We start from the raw sequence: 16,367 nt of genomic DNA, 5'->3' as shown, positions 1-16,367 counted from the left end.
AGTTTTGTTAAATTTGGAGTCTCTCAAACAAGCCAATAGTGTGATTGAGCATTTTACATGGTTGTGGGGCAATGCGACTAAGCAAAGTTTTTGAACATCTTTACCTTTGGTTTGACAATGCTCTTTGTCTAGTATTTGTTGGTTGCAAATATAGGGCATGAACTAGCACAAGCACAAAAACAAATGGCAAATAAATGGCCTATGAATTTAACCCATTTGAGATCAAGACCATCCAATTGCCTAATAGGGTTAGGTTGCCAGATTCATGTTTATGACCATTGATCTTCACAATCATGGGCCCCAACTTGGAATCGTCTTACTTTTGAGGCCAATAATTTTCATCCTTGCTAGTTTTGATTATGTGACATGGATATTGCTCATTAGGAAAATTTGGAACTCATTTTGGGGCCATTTGGTTATAAGGAAAAATACTTCACCAATGAGAGAAGGGCCAACATTATATTGGGAGACTTAAAAATTTGCCCAAAATGCCATAGAAATATATTTTATTGACACGGTATATTATATTTTGAATATCTTATTTTATGAAGGATCCCATGCATTCAATGAAATGATCTTTCTCGGATTGTGGTGGGATACGTCATAAATTGGAGAGAAGGGAAAGACAAGGATATAAAAATAGATTCCCATAAAACAAATTAGTTTCCTCCCCTTCTTGTTATGCAATCTTAAATATTAAGTTTCTCCCTTGCTCATTAGCTTTTCGTGCTCTACATGTTCTCAATAGCAATAAGATGCCATTTTGTGCTTTTGCAAAACGTTGTGAAAATGTTGAGGTAGAGCTTGTTAGTGGTTGTCATCTCTTGGTTGTGGCCCCTAGGCCCTACATCAAGTTTAGGAGGGACATTAGGATATTTGTTTGAGTTTGCTCTTTTTGCATTGTCCTTCGTCCCTATGTTTGGGTCGTGTTTATTTTTGGTGTGGGACACCACCTAAGAGTATTTTAGGGTTGATTGCCTATTTATAGGAAATAGGCATATCTATTGGTTGGTCACTACTATCAGCAATCCTAGCCTTTTTTGGTATCACACTTCATTCCCATCACCCTCGTAGCTACACCATGTAACGCATAGGGTTATCAACTTTCACCATTCAATTGAGTTCATATTCTTGTCTTCATTCTCATTGAGTGTTTTTTTTCCTTTCCTTGCCATTCTCACATGGTATCATTGCCTATTCATTATGAGCAGGTTGCACGTCTTTGCCAACTTCTTTCTCCCATGCTATAGTTATGTTTTTAGCCTATGACACTTTGCCATCATTTCCCAAATGTTTGCCCATCCTCTACACCCCTTTGCATTGTTGTTCTCACCTTGCTTTCACTTTTTCTCAGCTTCATACACCTTCTCTAACCGTATTTATGGTTGCTTGCACAATGTTTGAGATTCGAATGCTACCCAGATCTACACATATGTGTATTTGCCTCTCAATAGCTTGTTGGTTACTCAACAAAGGTTAGAAGTGCTATATTTTGATGCAAGTTTGCATGGTGGACCTTTGATAAAGGTTGTAGGTATGTGTTTTCATGTTGGGGTAATTGTCGAGTGTGGTGTTCTTGTTGTGGATTCTTGGTAGTGGTGTTTGATTGTGGACAGTAGTTAAAGGCAAAAGACTTTGTGTTTGGTGGTCATCTATTCTCCAACTCTTTGGTGTTTCACTCTTGTGCAACTTTGAAGGTACTTTTTTGAAGTTTATTTCTTAGCATGGATCTATTTGGAACCTCTCCATCTTCTTCTACCATCTCTTCTCAAGTTACTTTAATGGCCAAGAGGCCTCAACCTTCTCTCTCCCTTCTTGCATCAATAGTGCCTATTCCCTTACTCCCCAACTTGCACAAGGCACAAAAGTTGGATGGCTACAACTATGCCTTGTGCAAGGTGAAGGCCCATTACATTCTCAACATCTATGAGATGTGGACATTCGTCTCCTCTCTTATTGTTTGCTTGATGCCTACACTCATTGATGGTGCTTTTGAGGATTAAGCTAATTTGTGTGGTTTTGCTGAGGGTTGAATAGGCACACCTCTATACTCCATGTAAACTTGCCCTTGTATGGCGCCAAAGGGTGTAAACGTTTTTCTCTTGCCCTCTCTCTTTCTCATTCTCTCATGTCTTCAGTTCCAGATTTTCATGATGCCTTGTCAACCACCTTCATCTTCTTACTTCTTTGACCTCACTAGCCAATCCAACCATTGTCAGTAGTAGCACCCTATTCTCGCCCTTGCCAACTGGCATGGCCACTCCTTAGCTAGCCACCAACCCACCCATTCGTTTGACTACTCCACTAGCCATCCAAGCCACTCTAGTACCTTTTCACGTTAAGTGAATTGCCTTGTGCTATGTTGTCTGCAAAACTGACCCCGTGCCAACCTTTGCGTCGATAAACTCTATATTCTTTGTTTGTGCCTTGATAGCCATCCATTGTCCTTTTGCACTATCATTACAAACACATCATCGTGAACATGCAACATCAAGTCCAAAGGATTGTAGGAGCTAACAATGTGTTGGTGTCAGTGAAAGATCTTGAGATTTCAACACAAGTCTTGATGACATTGAAGAACACCTATGAGGTTTGTACTTCCTCTCATCATGTCACTTTAGAAATGTGGCTTCGTTGTGCCTCCCCATTAGTCTCCCACCACATGGGAGCACATCAACAAGATGGAGCGAATTCCATTTGAGTTGACACCAGGTGATGGAGTAGTGGATTCTAGGGACTACTCTATCAAGTGGTCCTTATATCCCTAGTTCTGCTAGTATGGAGGCACATCCTCGCACTATTTACAAGCCACTTCTTCAGTCTTGGATTTTGCTCTTGCTTCTTATTTCATTGAGCCCCCTTACCCCACTTCCCCTTACACCATAGGTTACTCCATAGGCTTCCTCTCATGATTCCCTGTAGGTTAGCCATTAGGATCCCCCCAGGTTTCACTTCCCTCTCCATTGTGGCCTAAGCCTTAGTTTGTTAGTTACACATTTGTTAATGTCAAAGGCAAATGATGAAGAGAGTGAGATGTAGATATAGGATTTGGGTGCCCAAGAGGAGCCATAGGCTCCATAATAGTTACGACGACTTTCTAGCTCTTAATGGTTCCAAACTTGTGTAAGAGTTTGGGGTCCATTCCTTTCTTGAGACCATTTAGAATGGCCTTTGCAAGTCATAGAGGATTCAATATTTGCAAGGACAATAACAACATGTTGGTTGCCCTCATGCATGTGATTATGGAAGACAAAGCTTGCTTCAATTAAGGAGGCTTTGATGTAAGACACATGGTGTTGCACCATGTTGGATGAGCTTGATTTGATCGAGTGGAATTGCACTTGGTATTTAGTTGCCAACATCTTTTGAGGAAGGTGATTGGAGTGAGATGGGTCTACAAGTCCAAGCAGTGTGTTGATGGGACCTTGTACAAGTGCAAAACTAGAATTGTTGCTAAGGGTTTTTCCCAAAAGTGTCACTAGGAGTATATACAGACCTTTTGCCTTGATAGTTCATATGTGGACCATTGGCCTTGGTTTCCCATCGTTAATGGCTAGTTTTTCAAATGGATGCAATGTCAACTTTCTTAATGGCGATCTTCAAAAGGAGATTCATGTTTACCAACCAATATACTTTCGTGTGCCAAGATTAAAGGGTTACATTTACCACTTGCAAAAGGCCCCTTATGGCCTAGAGCATGCATCCCTAGGTTTGTATTGTGGATTGATTGCTTATGACCCCAACATCTTGCTTTTCAATACATTGATTATTTTGTATATAGATGATTTGGTCATTGTTGGGAGCCGTACTAAGCACATTGCACATGCTAAAGAGATACAGAGTTTAGCGTTTGATATGACCAATCTTGGACTCTATTTCTTAATTGAAATAGAGGTGTTTTTGATACCTACTAGAATTTTCATTTCATAGGAGTGATATGTGGTTGAGTTTTTGACAACCTTTTCCATAACTACTTTGTAGGATGATTTCATGCCTCATGGACCAAAGGTCCAAGTTGTCCCAAGATTACTCACATGTAGTGGCGTATGCCATTAGGTATAGGTCGTTAGTTGGGTCCCTGATATGGCTCATTCATACTTGAGTAGATGATTCTTATGCTATTACAATCTTGAGTTCATTCATGTAGAGACATCTTTAGTCCAATTGGTAGGTTGCTTTATGGGTTTTGTAGTACTTGTAGGCCATCCCAACTCACAAGATTCTTTATGGAGAGGGGGACTCCATGATAGGTTGGACAAGTTCAGATTTGATTGATGACTTAGACTCCCATATATCTACCATATGTTTTTGTTCCCTTTGGGATCATATGCCATCTCTTGGAGTAGTAAGCAATAGCCTACAATTTCTCTTTCTTCCATAGAGGCATAGTATAGAGCTACTTGTGATGGCTACAGAATATGCTATTTGGTTGAGATAGACGTTGAATTTTGTTAGAATTATAGCATGGGAACCCTATGTAAGTAAGGGTGCATGAGGGAAGGTGAGGTGTGAATGCACTAGAGGACAGGGGAAACTCTAACTCTAGCTTCTAGTGGCTATATAAACATACCAAAGGTCACTCTCAAGGTAGATGAGAGAGTGTACTTTAGTTGTACTTTGAGCAACTGAATAAGCGAGATCTTTTTCTTATACTTGAGCTCTCTTCTCACTCTTGTGCATACATTTCCATGTTCCCACTCTAATATTTCAACATGGTATCATAGCCATCTTTGATCCACTGAGTTTTCTCTAACTCCACCTTGACCTAAGTGAACATAAGTGTGTGGTTTCTCACTTTGAACCTCTCAACCTCCATAGCCAAAATTGGACCAGCACTTAGTGGAGGACTTGATGAGGGAAAAGGAGGCCATTTTAGCTCATGAGTTCTTTTGGAGACTTCTTCTTCAACTCAGGGCATAGCATCTTGGCACTTCAGAGCCCAACAGGGGGGCTGACATTGAAGAAATCCTAGAAAAATGCATAGTTTTGGTAGTGTGGAGTTTAGCGTGATGATGCGGCGGGCTACAGGGGGTGTTCGAGCTTTCATGGGGCATTGAAAGCCCCCTAAGTGTGCCTTCTAACCCTAAAGGATTTTGGACTAATTCCCTCTTTGCTACTCACACAGAGCAAAATCCTAACTATGGGTCCTGGTAGCCATGAAAGCTTCATTTTAAGCTTTAGGGTTTTCTTAAACCCAATCATTATTTCAACTCTAATAGTGATTCTAATCACCAATTAAATGTCTTTGGCACTCATTCCAGATATCTAAGCTCCATCTCAGGTCTAAACACACTCCGTGGATATCATTAAGTTCATCAAAAGTTGACTTGTAAGTGTATGTTGTGAGATGAGGGCTGGTAAGCACTAAGGCTACATTTCTTAGTCACGATCTTGTTTCCATTAGTATGTGGAAGATGTTTAACAATAAATCTTAGTCTTGAGGAGATTAGATTTTTTACCTTAATCATATTCATGAGTTCTTTTGGAGACCTTCTTCAACTCAGGCACAACATCTTGGCACTTTAGAGCTCGACATTGGGCAGCTAGGAGGCTACCATTGAAGAAATCCTAGAAAAAGGTACATATTTGGTAGCATGGAGTTTAGCATGATGCCATGGGTTGTAGGGGGTGCAATCATTTGAGCTTTCATGGGGCATTGCAAGTGGGCTTTCTAATCCTAAAAGAGTTTGGACTTATGGGTCCTGGTAGCCATGAAAGCTTCATTGCAAGCTTAAACCTAATCATTATTTCAACTCTAACAGTGATTCTAATCACTGATTAAATATCTATGGCACTCATTTTAGATCAAGAAGCTCCATCTCAGGTCTAAACACACTTGGTGGACATCATTAAGTTCATCAAAAGCTGACTTGTAAGCATATGTTGTGAGATGAGGGGGGTGGTAAGCATTGATGCTATATTTCTTCATCATGATCTTTTTTCCAATCAGTATGTGGAAGATGTTTTATGCTAAATCTTAGTCTTGAGGAGATTAGTTTTTTTACCTTAAGCATATTTATTAAGTGCTTAACTATCATCATCTTTTTTGACCATTGTAAGGCTATGTGCTAGGTATAAACTCATAGACCATTTTCATCTATTCATCAAATTGTTCTAAATTAACAGCACCATTTCACTACTTTCACTTTTATTGCCCACCTTATAAAGGATTAGACACTACCATTGTTTTGTGCAATCGGTAAGACCTTCCTATCATGGCCTATATTGATGTAAAGTCTCAAATCCGCAAGTTTGATGGGAGAGATTTTCACCCATGGCCTATATTGATGTAAAGTCTCAAATCCGCAAGCTTGATGGGAGAGATTTTCACCCATGGCAAGTATTAGTGAAATATAAAATGATGGAGAGGGGTTACTGGCCATTCATCAAAGGGATCAAAGCCATTGACCCATCCAATCCTATAAATGTCGAAGATGATGAAAGGGCCCAAGCCATAATAATATTGCACTTGGATGAATCCTTAGTCCACCACACTGATCAACTTGCAACTGCAAAGGAGAAGTGGATGAGCTCGAGAAATTGTATGGTGCAAGAGGAAAGAACTCCAAAATCTTTCTTAAAACAGAATTTTTTAGCTTGGAATACAAGTAGGGAGGAAACTTGGGAAAGTTCATTTCCCACATGAAAGGACTGATGGCCCAATTAGCTTAAGCCCAAGCTCCAGTTGTTGAAGAAGAGACCATTGCAATAGTTTTAAAGGCTGTAAGGAAAGTCTTTTCAACTCTCGTAACCACCCTAACAAATATACCAAAACTTACACTTGAAGGTGCCATTTAGTCTTGTCTAGATGAGGAGAAAAGAAATCAAAAGGAAGGCATCACTAGCTCAACATCTACCTCAACAACTCGTGATTAACTCTTAGTACAAACTTTTACTACTAAATGTTCTTTTGCAATAAAAAGGAACATATTGTAAGCAACCACTAGAAAAAGTATCCCAACAAGATGAAGTGCAACAAATGTAAGCAAACATGACATATCACCAGTAAATGTCCTAATTTCCTGGAAGTACCAAAAGAATTGGAGGCCAACTATGTCTCCAAAGCACATGATGACCGACTTCTTTAGTATTTGTTGTATCATCTTTCCATAAACATCCTTGTAGCCTTCTTTATAAAGGCATCCCACTGATTCATTGGGGGGGGGGGACCATTTACATGCTATGTAATCCAATGCCACCTTGCCTTTGAGGGGAGGTGTTAGAAGTATAGCATGGGAACCTTGTGTAAGCAATGGTGCATGATGGAAGGCAAGATGTGAATGGACTAGAGGACTGATCCTAGCTCCAAGTGGCGACATAAATAACCGAAAGGTCACTCTCAAGGTGGGTGAGCATGTACTTTAGTAGTACTTGAGCAACTCACTAAGCAAGATCTTTTTGTTGTACTTGAGCTCTCTTCTCCCTCTTCATGATCCCTCTTTGATATTTCAACAGATTTCCTTAGCCTCAACCTACAATTATTTATGGTGACAATCAAAGCTTCCTAGCCATAGCTAAGAATCCATTGTTTCATTCTTGCACGAAGCACATTGAGATCTAGTACAACCATGTTCAAGAGTGCATTTAGGGTGGGGAGTTGGAGCTAGTTTACCATCCTACAGTGGGTTATGTGGTGGACATATTCACAATGGCTCTTCCATCACCTTCACTTCTTCATCCTATGTGTCCCTTGCAAGCACACCCTGATGCGAGATGGGGTGTTTGTAGTCATGGCCATCTCTTGGTTATGAGTCCTACACAAAGTTAGTGAGAGGCATTATGAGCTATGTCCAATTCCACTCTTTGGTGACTTTTCATCATGTTGTTCTTTGTCCCTAGGTTATTATATCAATAGAATTATGTCATTTTATCAAATGCTTCTAACCATCCTCTTACAAAGAATGGTACCAATCGAATGTGTGTTGAAACTTTTGGATGTAATGCATGGAAGTATTGGCAAGGTATAGCACTAAGGTAGAGTCATTATAAAATTGGTAGAATCAATCATTTTTTCTGTGACCACTCTATTGAGTAGAAAATGAGAGAAAACCCCATGGCATGCTCAAGGAAATTGACCTTTCAAGATGGGATAGCATAGAGTAGCTTGTTCCACATATGATTGTGATTAAGACCTATAGAGAAAAAGTGTTCAATGAAGTACACGGATCCTTATGACCTAGAATTGTAAGCCAAATTGCCATTTTAATTCTATACATATCCATAACAATTCTTATGGGCTTATTTAAAGTATCCAACTAATGTGTGCAAAACAATGCATACCTATAAAGCCAAGATAGAGAAAGTGACATTGCTTGCTCCTAGTTCACTCACTCTTTGTGTGTTTCCCCCTCTTGCATCTCAACTTTCTCTATCTATACACCTTCCATCTTTTGCATTTTCTCCTACTTATCCACTTTCTCCTATTACACCTCTTTTTGGTGCTCATCAACACTAGGTTCATTCACCATGGGCTCATTGCCTTGCTTCAACCATACCTCCTTTTGGTGTTCATGAACACTAGGCTCATTAAACATGAGCTTACCCCCTTACTCTTGGTATATCTCCTTCTGGTTCTCATCAACACTAAGTTCATCCATTGTAGGCACTTGATCCGCACTAGAATCATGAATGTTTTCTTATATAATTTTCTTCACCATATTGGGGATGTGTTCTCAATGAGGCCCCCCCGCCTTTGATATCAGATTAAGAAGGTTACATTTGTCTTCTATTCTTTATCCGCTCTTTGAACTTTCTTTACCCAAACCCCCCTCTTGTTTTCTTCTATGTACATTGGAGCAACTCCCTAATAATTCTAACTCTAAAATTGCTGACACATGCATTGTCGTAACTATTAGTAAAGCACACAATTCTCACATTGAGTAATGCTTAATGTGTCTACAACAAATATCTCAAAAACATTTTCTCACAATTTCAAGTGATCTTTGCTCGAAGAAACTGCTTAGTGTGCACTTTGTATGTATAAGGGTTTTGCAACCACACAAAAAATCATTGCTTATGGTATTTCTAAAAATTATGTAAAGTGCCAAGCTTTGTCTAGATATAATGAAAAATGAACGATGTAATAAAAAAAAGTTAGCTTACAAGGCATACCTTCAAATCTAGAGGTTTTATTGATTCTAATAAGTTTACATTTGGTGGAATATGATCTAGGGCACTATAATTCTTCTCAATACTGTACAAAAGGTATTACTTATGCTTTAACAATAAAGAGCACACATCATATATGAATTTACTGTTGGAAATGGAGGAAGAGTGAGAGAGAGAATGAACACGACACTGAGCAAGAGTGGGCAGTAGTCCCACACTCAAAAGATGCAAGTACTAGAATGATAGAATGAAAGGACAATACGTCTTAAGTAAGCTAGCTCAAATGGAGTTAAACTAACTCTAAAAGTAGTAAAGCAACTTATTAACTTAGTTGTGTCCACACCACACACTAAAACACTAGGCACTGCTCATAATTGACCAATTCTAACACCCCCCTTGGAGTGCCAATGTGATGATGTACAAGAAGTGAATCAATAACCAAAAGGTAGTAAGCTCAAGGATTTTTGAAATTCCTCAAGCTTTTCACATGATAATGCATTGGTGAAAATATCTACAACATTCTCCCATGTGAGGATGTGGAGTAGCCTAATCTCCCTTGCATACAGTCTCTCTAGGATATAGATCATGTTATATAATTTCTCTTTGACATAGTGATAATGTATCTCAATGTGTTTCATAGTACGACCATGACATATTGGATTCCATGCTACTGCAATAGCACTCTAATTGTTAGAAAGAATAGGAGCGGGTCCCTCCAAATGAACATGAAGATCAACCAATACATGATGTAACTAAATACATTGGACTACTATTGTGAAAATTTCCCTATACTTAGCTTCACAAGATGATGTAGCCCCACAATAGGTTGCTTCTTGCTTAGCTAAGAAATGCATGACTAGCTTAGGAAGAAACAATGTCCACTAGTAGATTGCCTTATATTGTTATCACTATTGGAATTTGAATAATTGTAAGCATGCATTTGCAAGTCTCACCCCTTGGAAAATACATAAACCATATGAATGCATTTCTTACAAACAACGAAAAATGTAAATAGCTTGTCAATGTAGTATTCTTGGACTGCATGCATTTGCTCATTTGTGATACTACACTGTGGGAGCTTTCACTCAACCGCCAAGACCCACGGACCGCTTATTGTTTCAAGAATTCCAAGCCGAACACTAATGGCTATCTCTCACATAACCGACGCGCCATCCATATCTACGGGTGTAGTGAGCTTACCTCCGTGCTGTTCGAGTTACCTCCTCTCCCGCGCACTCCAGTAGCTCCACGATCCAAGTGTAAGCTTCAAGCAAGCTCGATCCTCCCACTCCAAGCTCCAAGCTCCATTGCCGGGAGTAAGACAAGAGAATAGAAGAGAAGAGAAGAAGAGAGGAGAAGATGGAGAGCTTCTCCACCCCACGGTCCCTCACCCTCACACACTCACTCCCTCACACTCTCACACTCCCTCTCTCAAGCACAAGCTTCAAGCAAGCAAGAAGAAGAAGAAGAAGAAGAAGAGGAGGAGAGCTACTTTTGGCCACACACAAGAATGAGCTTTTCATTCACTTTTCAACTTTATATACAAAACCCTAAATCCCTTTTGGGCAATCATCCCCTTTTCCCCTTTTTTACATGGCCGGCCGTAGCCTAGGCCCTTTTTCCCATTGTCCTTCTATCTTCCTAGCTTCATTTCCACCGCCCGTTTACATTTACAAATTGCACGGGTGAGAGCCCGGCGCTCCTTGAATTAAACCATGATGTGCTTGCGCTCTTTTACAAAAGTTTTGACTTGCGCTTTTTCTTGTGCGCCTTTCTCCCTTATTTAGGACTCTTCTCCTTGTGCGTCTTTGTCTTCCGTTTCTCTTTGCCTTGGCCTTTGTCTTTGTCTTTTGCTTTAGCTTTTTTGGATTTTCCACCTTCATTCATTTGAGGGTTAACATTACCCCCTCCTAGACGAGTGCCAGTCCCATGGCACTCACCGTCGTAGGTAGCAAGTGTTTAGCATGCACCGAAGACGTGGGTGGCAAGGACATCTGTGGTTGCCATGGCGGAGTGTTGGTAGTGGTGGGGAGGAAGGTCATTGGGGGCACATCGGTGGGTTGAGTGGTAGGTGGTAGGGCAATGGGAGTTGGTGGTAGGGCTGTTCTTTGGGGAGGTTGCACTGATGGAGTACAAGTGGCGGTTTGTTGGGGATTTTGTACATGCTGATTCTTGGCAGGTTTATAGGGTGATAAGGATAGGAATTCAGAGTTGAGTGTTGATGAAGAGCGAACGACACCTTCGTTGGAGTCTTCAATACCTGCAATTGAAAACCTCTCATGTGGTCTCTCCCTAAGGGGTAGTGCTAGTCTTCTTATTGTGCACAAGACATATTTTGATTAGTTTGGGAGACAGGTCGAACTCTAAGCAAGCTGAGAGTATTGTCCTGCACTTGAGGACCCAAACTGTGTATATACTTCGATGTAGATATTATGTGAGTGCTCGTGCATACTTGGGTATTACGTAGTTAGAAGACCGCGGGGTAGCTTCTCGTAACAATGTGTGGATGAAGCAAAGTTGTCCATGTTGAGAAGAAGTACACGGGAAGGTATATGAGACATCCTTTGCATTGTGACTGCACGATGTAGTATAATTGAATACAGGGATACCGCACTTTCGGTAGAGTTGGACGCTATTGGACTTGCTTGATGAGGACGGTGTACATTTCATGGCCAATCGTGCGGTGCTTACCACAATTGATTGCAATGGTATTAAGGCAGAGTGCAAGAGGAAATTGTGCAAGTGGGTCAGGGTGACAGGTCTAACCATAGGCAAGACAAGCTCCCTAGGTATGTCCTACCCTTGATGTGTTCTGAACAATTGTGGGTGATGCTAAACGGCTAGGGGACTAGGGACAGAGCTAGTCGATCAAGGTCACTGGACGTACCTAATTTGAGGACCCCTAGGTGCTGTGCTATGATTGTGGGTGCTTCTTATCTTTTCGTTCATTTCATTTCATTTTTTTTTCTCTTTTTTTTCTTTTTTTTTGTTTTTTTTTTTGTTTCTTTTTCTTGTGCTTTTTTCTTTCTTGCTTTCTTTCTTTCTCTTCTCTTTTTTTTTTCTTTTTTTTTTTTGGACTTGCCTGAGTACAACCATTGCAATATGTTGAGGCTATCAGCCTTTCAGTGGTTGGAAAATGTCAAGCTTCGAAGACTCAAGAAATGGATATTACAGTGATGATTGTGCCCTAACCTCGTTGTTAGAGAAGTAGTTGTTGAGACGGGGAGACACACTTGAGATATTGCAAATCTCCTTGCAACACACGCGATGTTGGTACAATTGAGGTAACGACTGCCGTGAGCCAACTATAGAGCTTGACCCAGAAAGAGAGCATAGCCCATGAATATGCTTTGGGCTATGCGATGTGGGCGGTCGGCAAGTGTGATTTTTGCTTTCGGCAGCGTGGCTTTGTTGCTGCTCTTTGTGGGGTTGATGGTCTTGCGGTGATTGGGCATTGAACACTTTCGCACAAAGACCTGTATCATCGTGTATCCACTTATCACTTCATGAGAGTACATGCATGGTATATGCCGCAACTATAATAAACCAGTGCAACGCAAGGAGATATCACTTATCTGAATTCTATGGTATTGACTTAGATATTTATCACCTGCACTTGATTAGCTTTTTCTTTTGCTAAAGACGTGAAATATATTAAACGCATATATGAAAAGTTCACACAATTCGGAGAACGTGTCAACACTGAACCATTTAAAGGCAAAAAGTCCTGGGTAGGTAGCATTTGATAAGCCTTTATTCAACATGGGGCTACTCCATTTGTACGAGGCGGGGCGAGTTTGGGTGGTCGGGTGACGGACTTTGCTGGTGTGGGGCTCCCGTGGGGTTGGGCAGGGAACATGTCGGCCGGGACATGAATGGTGTAGTCCCGGGCCGCCACCGTTTCCAAAATGCCTTTAAATAGTTCATTGAATTCTTCCTTGTCCCGAGCTGCCCTTGAGCATCTGGCGCCCGAGCGTACGTTGAGGGTTTGTGCCACTGGTGTTGCCACATTGTGTGCGCATCCTCGAGTGTCCGCTCCCCTGGCCCGCGGATTCTTCGGCCTTCGTCCGGGGCAGTGTCGCTTGGGGCCGCGTTTCTTGGCATACCTTTTAAGAGTGGGCACGTAGTGCACGACGGAGGGGCGTGTGCTGCATGTTCTCGTCGGCTGCGGAGAGCGTCCTTGCAAGCTAGCTGCCCTTGGTTCTCCACGTTTTCCTCGCAGGGGGCCTGTAAGATGCGAATCAAGGATTAGGATTTGTTACATGATAAAACCATTCATATGTAAGGGATTATAGTACAGGTTATCAAGTGCATAGGATGAGAAGGGGAGGGGTGGGGCATGCAGTGCTTGTTGTAGAGGGATGGCCCCCATGATGTATATTTAGCCTCCTACCATTAGCAGGTCTTGGCTTATGCCGAGTTACGTCGGCTGGTGGTCATGAAGTTAGGCAGGGCTCAACCTTGGAAGGATAGATCAGAAAGGGAAGAAGGTGTATAGAAAAGGGGCTGTACCTTGTCTACACCATCAGAGTTGTTGGTCAAGGCTTCCTATGGCCGTAATGTGGGTTGCATACCCTTCACTTGGAGGCGGGAATGGTCACACGGCTTTTAAATGCGTGATGAGAGGAGGACTTGAGGAGCTTGGCCTGTTAGACCCAACTCTTCTCCCTGCACTTGACTATCATTGCTTGTGTGTGTTGATATTGTTTATACACGCTGACACAAAAATTAATGTTTATTTATATACATATTTATGAATCCATGTCACTTCACGAGGATAAGAACCAATTGTAGAACTCGGGGTTGTACTAGAGCATGGCACACGCATCCAGTACTCATGGTAGCTTACTTAGTACCGATAGATATTTTGTGACATCAAGCAGCATGGACCCTTGTCCGAGTCTACTGGCAACATGTAACTCCTCCTCAGTGAGAACCTTATCAAACAGAGAGTTTTCTTGGCTAGGTTCAGCCAAGTTCGTACCCCGAATGGCAGTCAGTACTCGAAGGGAAGTTGGTGCCACATAGGTTGGGTCTCTTTGAGACCGCCATTTGGCCAATCGCTCCTCTAATACTGTCATGATCTGAGCTCCTAGTTCGGCCATTACAATGTGGCATTCGCATCAACACTACTCAAATTGACTCTGGCCTACTGACAGTCGCTTTAGTTGCTCTATGTCTACGAGATTCGGTCGGCAGAGCACTTCATTGAACGTGACGGTTAAGCGCAGTTCGTCAGCCTCCTCGTCAGAGATGAGTCACATGCGTTCATGTAAGAGCTTGTTATAGTGCTCGTCAAGATGTTCTTGCTCTTCCCAAGATAAGGGGAATGGAAAGTATTCTTCGAGCTGCTCCTTAGGGAATGTGCCCATGTCTGCAAGGACGTAGACACGTGCAAACACTTTGAGCTTAGCATCCAACTCAGTTAAGCATTCTATGACACTTCTATGTTCAAAGAGGGCTTGCTCGATTGCTATCTCATGCAAAGTTCTAAGAGTTTCCTTAGGCTTTAGCATAGCTGGGGACTCAGGCCTAGATGAGCAAGATTGGTCAACACTAGGATTGCTTATGCTCTCAGGGATTGTGTGTTTTTCGTGAGGTTTTGCTGCTATTTTTTCATGGTTCTTCTCGGATGTGATTGGTATAGATTTGTCACCCTGTTGTGACGATGTTGTATCCACTCTTGATTGGCCCCGATGTGAGTTCTATTGTTGGTGGATTGAGTGTTGAAAGCAACTGTTGATGGCAACGACTGCTTTGATTTTTCAGAGCACACGGATGTGATTGCTGTTGTCTTCGTTGTTTTCTCCTCTTTTTCCTGGTCAGTGAAGGTGCATCTCTCAATGACTCAGGACCTTGGACTAGGTCAACTGTTGATGTGCTTGGTTGGGCCTCAGCATTTCCTTTCTCTAGTGTGTCCTCATGGGACATAGCCGTGGCCTGCGGAATAGCCTTGCCAGGTTGTGAGGATACAATTGTCTCCCTTTTCGGAGAGTCTAGCTCTTCAACCAACTCTCTTGTGTTTAACTCCTCCAGCCTAGGCTTTAGGCACTTTGAAAGTGCTGGAGTTATTAATGAAGTTGGTTGCGACACCTCCTTCACAGGTAAACTACTAAGGACATGTTCCGCAAGGGGCATTGTCACGGCCAAGGGCTGTGACGGCTGTGCTCCCTGATTTGAAGTAGTAGTAGCTAGTTTAGTGGGCTCGCTACCCTTGGTGGATTGTAGTGTCAAGTCCCTAGGGCGATTGGAAGTGGTCGTGTCTTTTGTTGCCCTTTGAGCACTCATCTGTGTAGATCGAGCATGAGTTGATCTAGTCACATTAGGTTGCTCAGGCATACCCTTGGGTCGAGAGCTACAGATGGCGTCATGTCCCACCTCTTGGACATTTGGAAGCTTAGATGGAGATAGAGATTGGAATTGAGCAGTCGCCCTTGACAACTACTGTAGTGCTTCCTATGTCTGTTTGGAAAAAAAGGATATAGGAGGTCTAGGACTCTTAGGTGGACTTGGCACTGGGTGGCTGAATGATTTGTTCAAGGCTATTAGACGATTGTGCCATTTGCTTGGTTGAGCGAGCAGCCTTGCCATGAGCAATGTTGTGCCTATGATGCTTGTTCTCCCCTTGGGAAATCAAAGGCTCTTGGGGCACTAATGATTTTTGTGCATGCTCAATGGCTACATATAACATCTGTCTATTTAGCATGCTAGGCTGAGGCTCTTTCTTTTGAACAATCATGTCTGGTTTCTTGCCTCGAGACTTAGAGTTTCTCTTAGATTCCCTCCTGTGCTTCGTTGCTTTTGATGCACTCTGGCCTTCAGCTGATAGAGGTGGTTTAGCAAGGGATTTTGGTACCTAAATCCATCGGTTACCTGCGTAGTACCCTTGAGCACGTAGCAACACTTTGGATATCCATCGCGGCATTGTGCTGACCCTCCATCAATGCCTGTGTCTATAAGGCTTGGGCTTCTTTTGGGGTCTTCTATGATATTTGTAAGTCCAAAGCCCGTCCTTGGCATTGTCTCTTGACCTTCTTGTTCTAGGCATGGCCACACTCACTGGTTCTCGTTGTTCGACCTGTGCTTGCATCAGTTTTTCCAACAAGTCCTTGCTCTCCTTAGTAGGCTTGACTATTACGTCAGCATCTTCCTTGCCTTTCCCTCGAGGTTTGATGAGGTCACCCTTGCTAAAGGTTGTGACTATCCTCACACCCGGTAGTGTCAGGTGTATCCTCTGTGCTACATAGTCGGCCTCACAC

This window comes from Lygodium microphyllum, chromosome 16 (assembly GCF_053477565.2).
Source record: "Lygodium microphyllum isolate KBCC chromosome 16, Lygodium_microphyllum_v1.1.10, whole genome shotgun sequence".
Taxonomy (NCBI): domain Eukaryota; kingdom Viridiplantae; phylum Streptophyta; class Polypodiopsida; order Schizaeales; family Lygodiaceae; genus Lygodium; species Lygodium microphyllum.
This window is presented reverse-complemented; position numbering follows the sequence as displayed.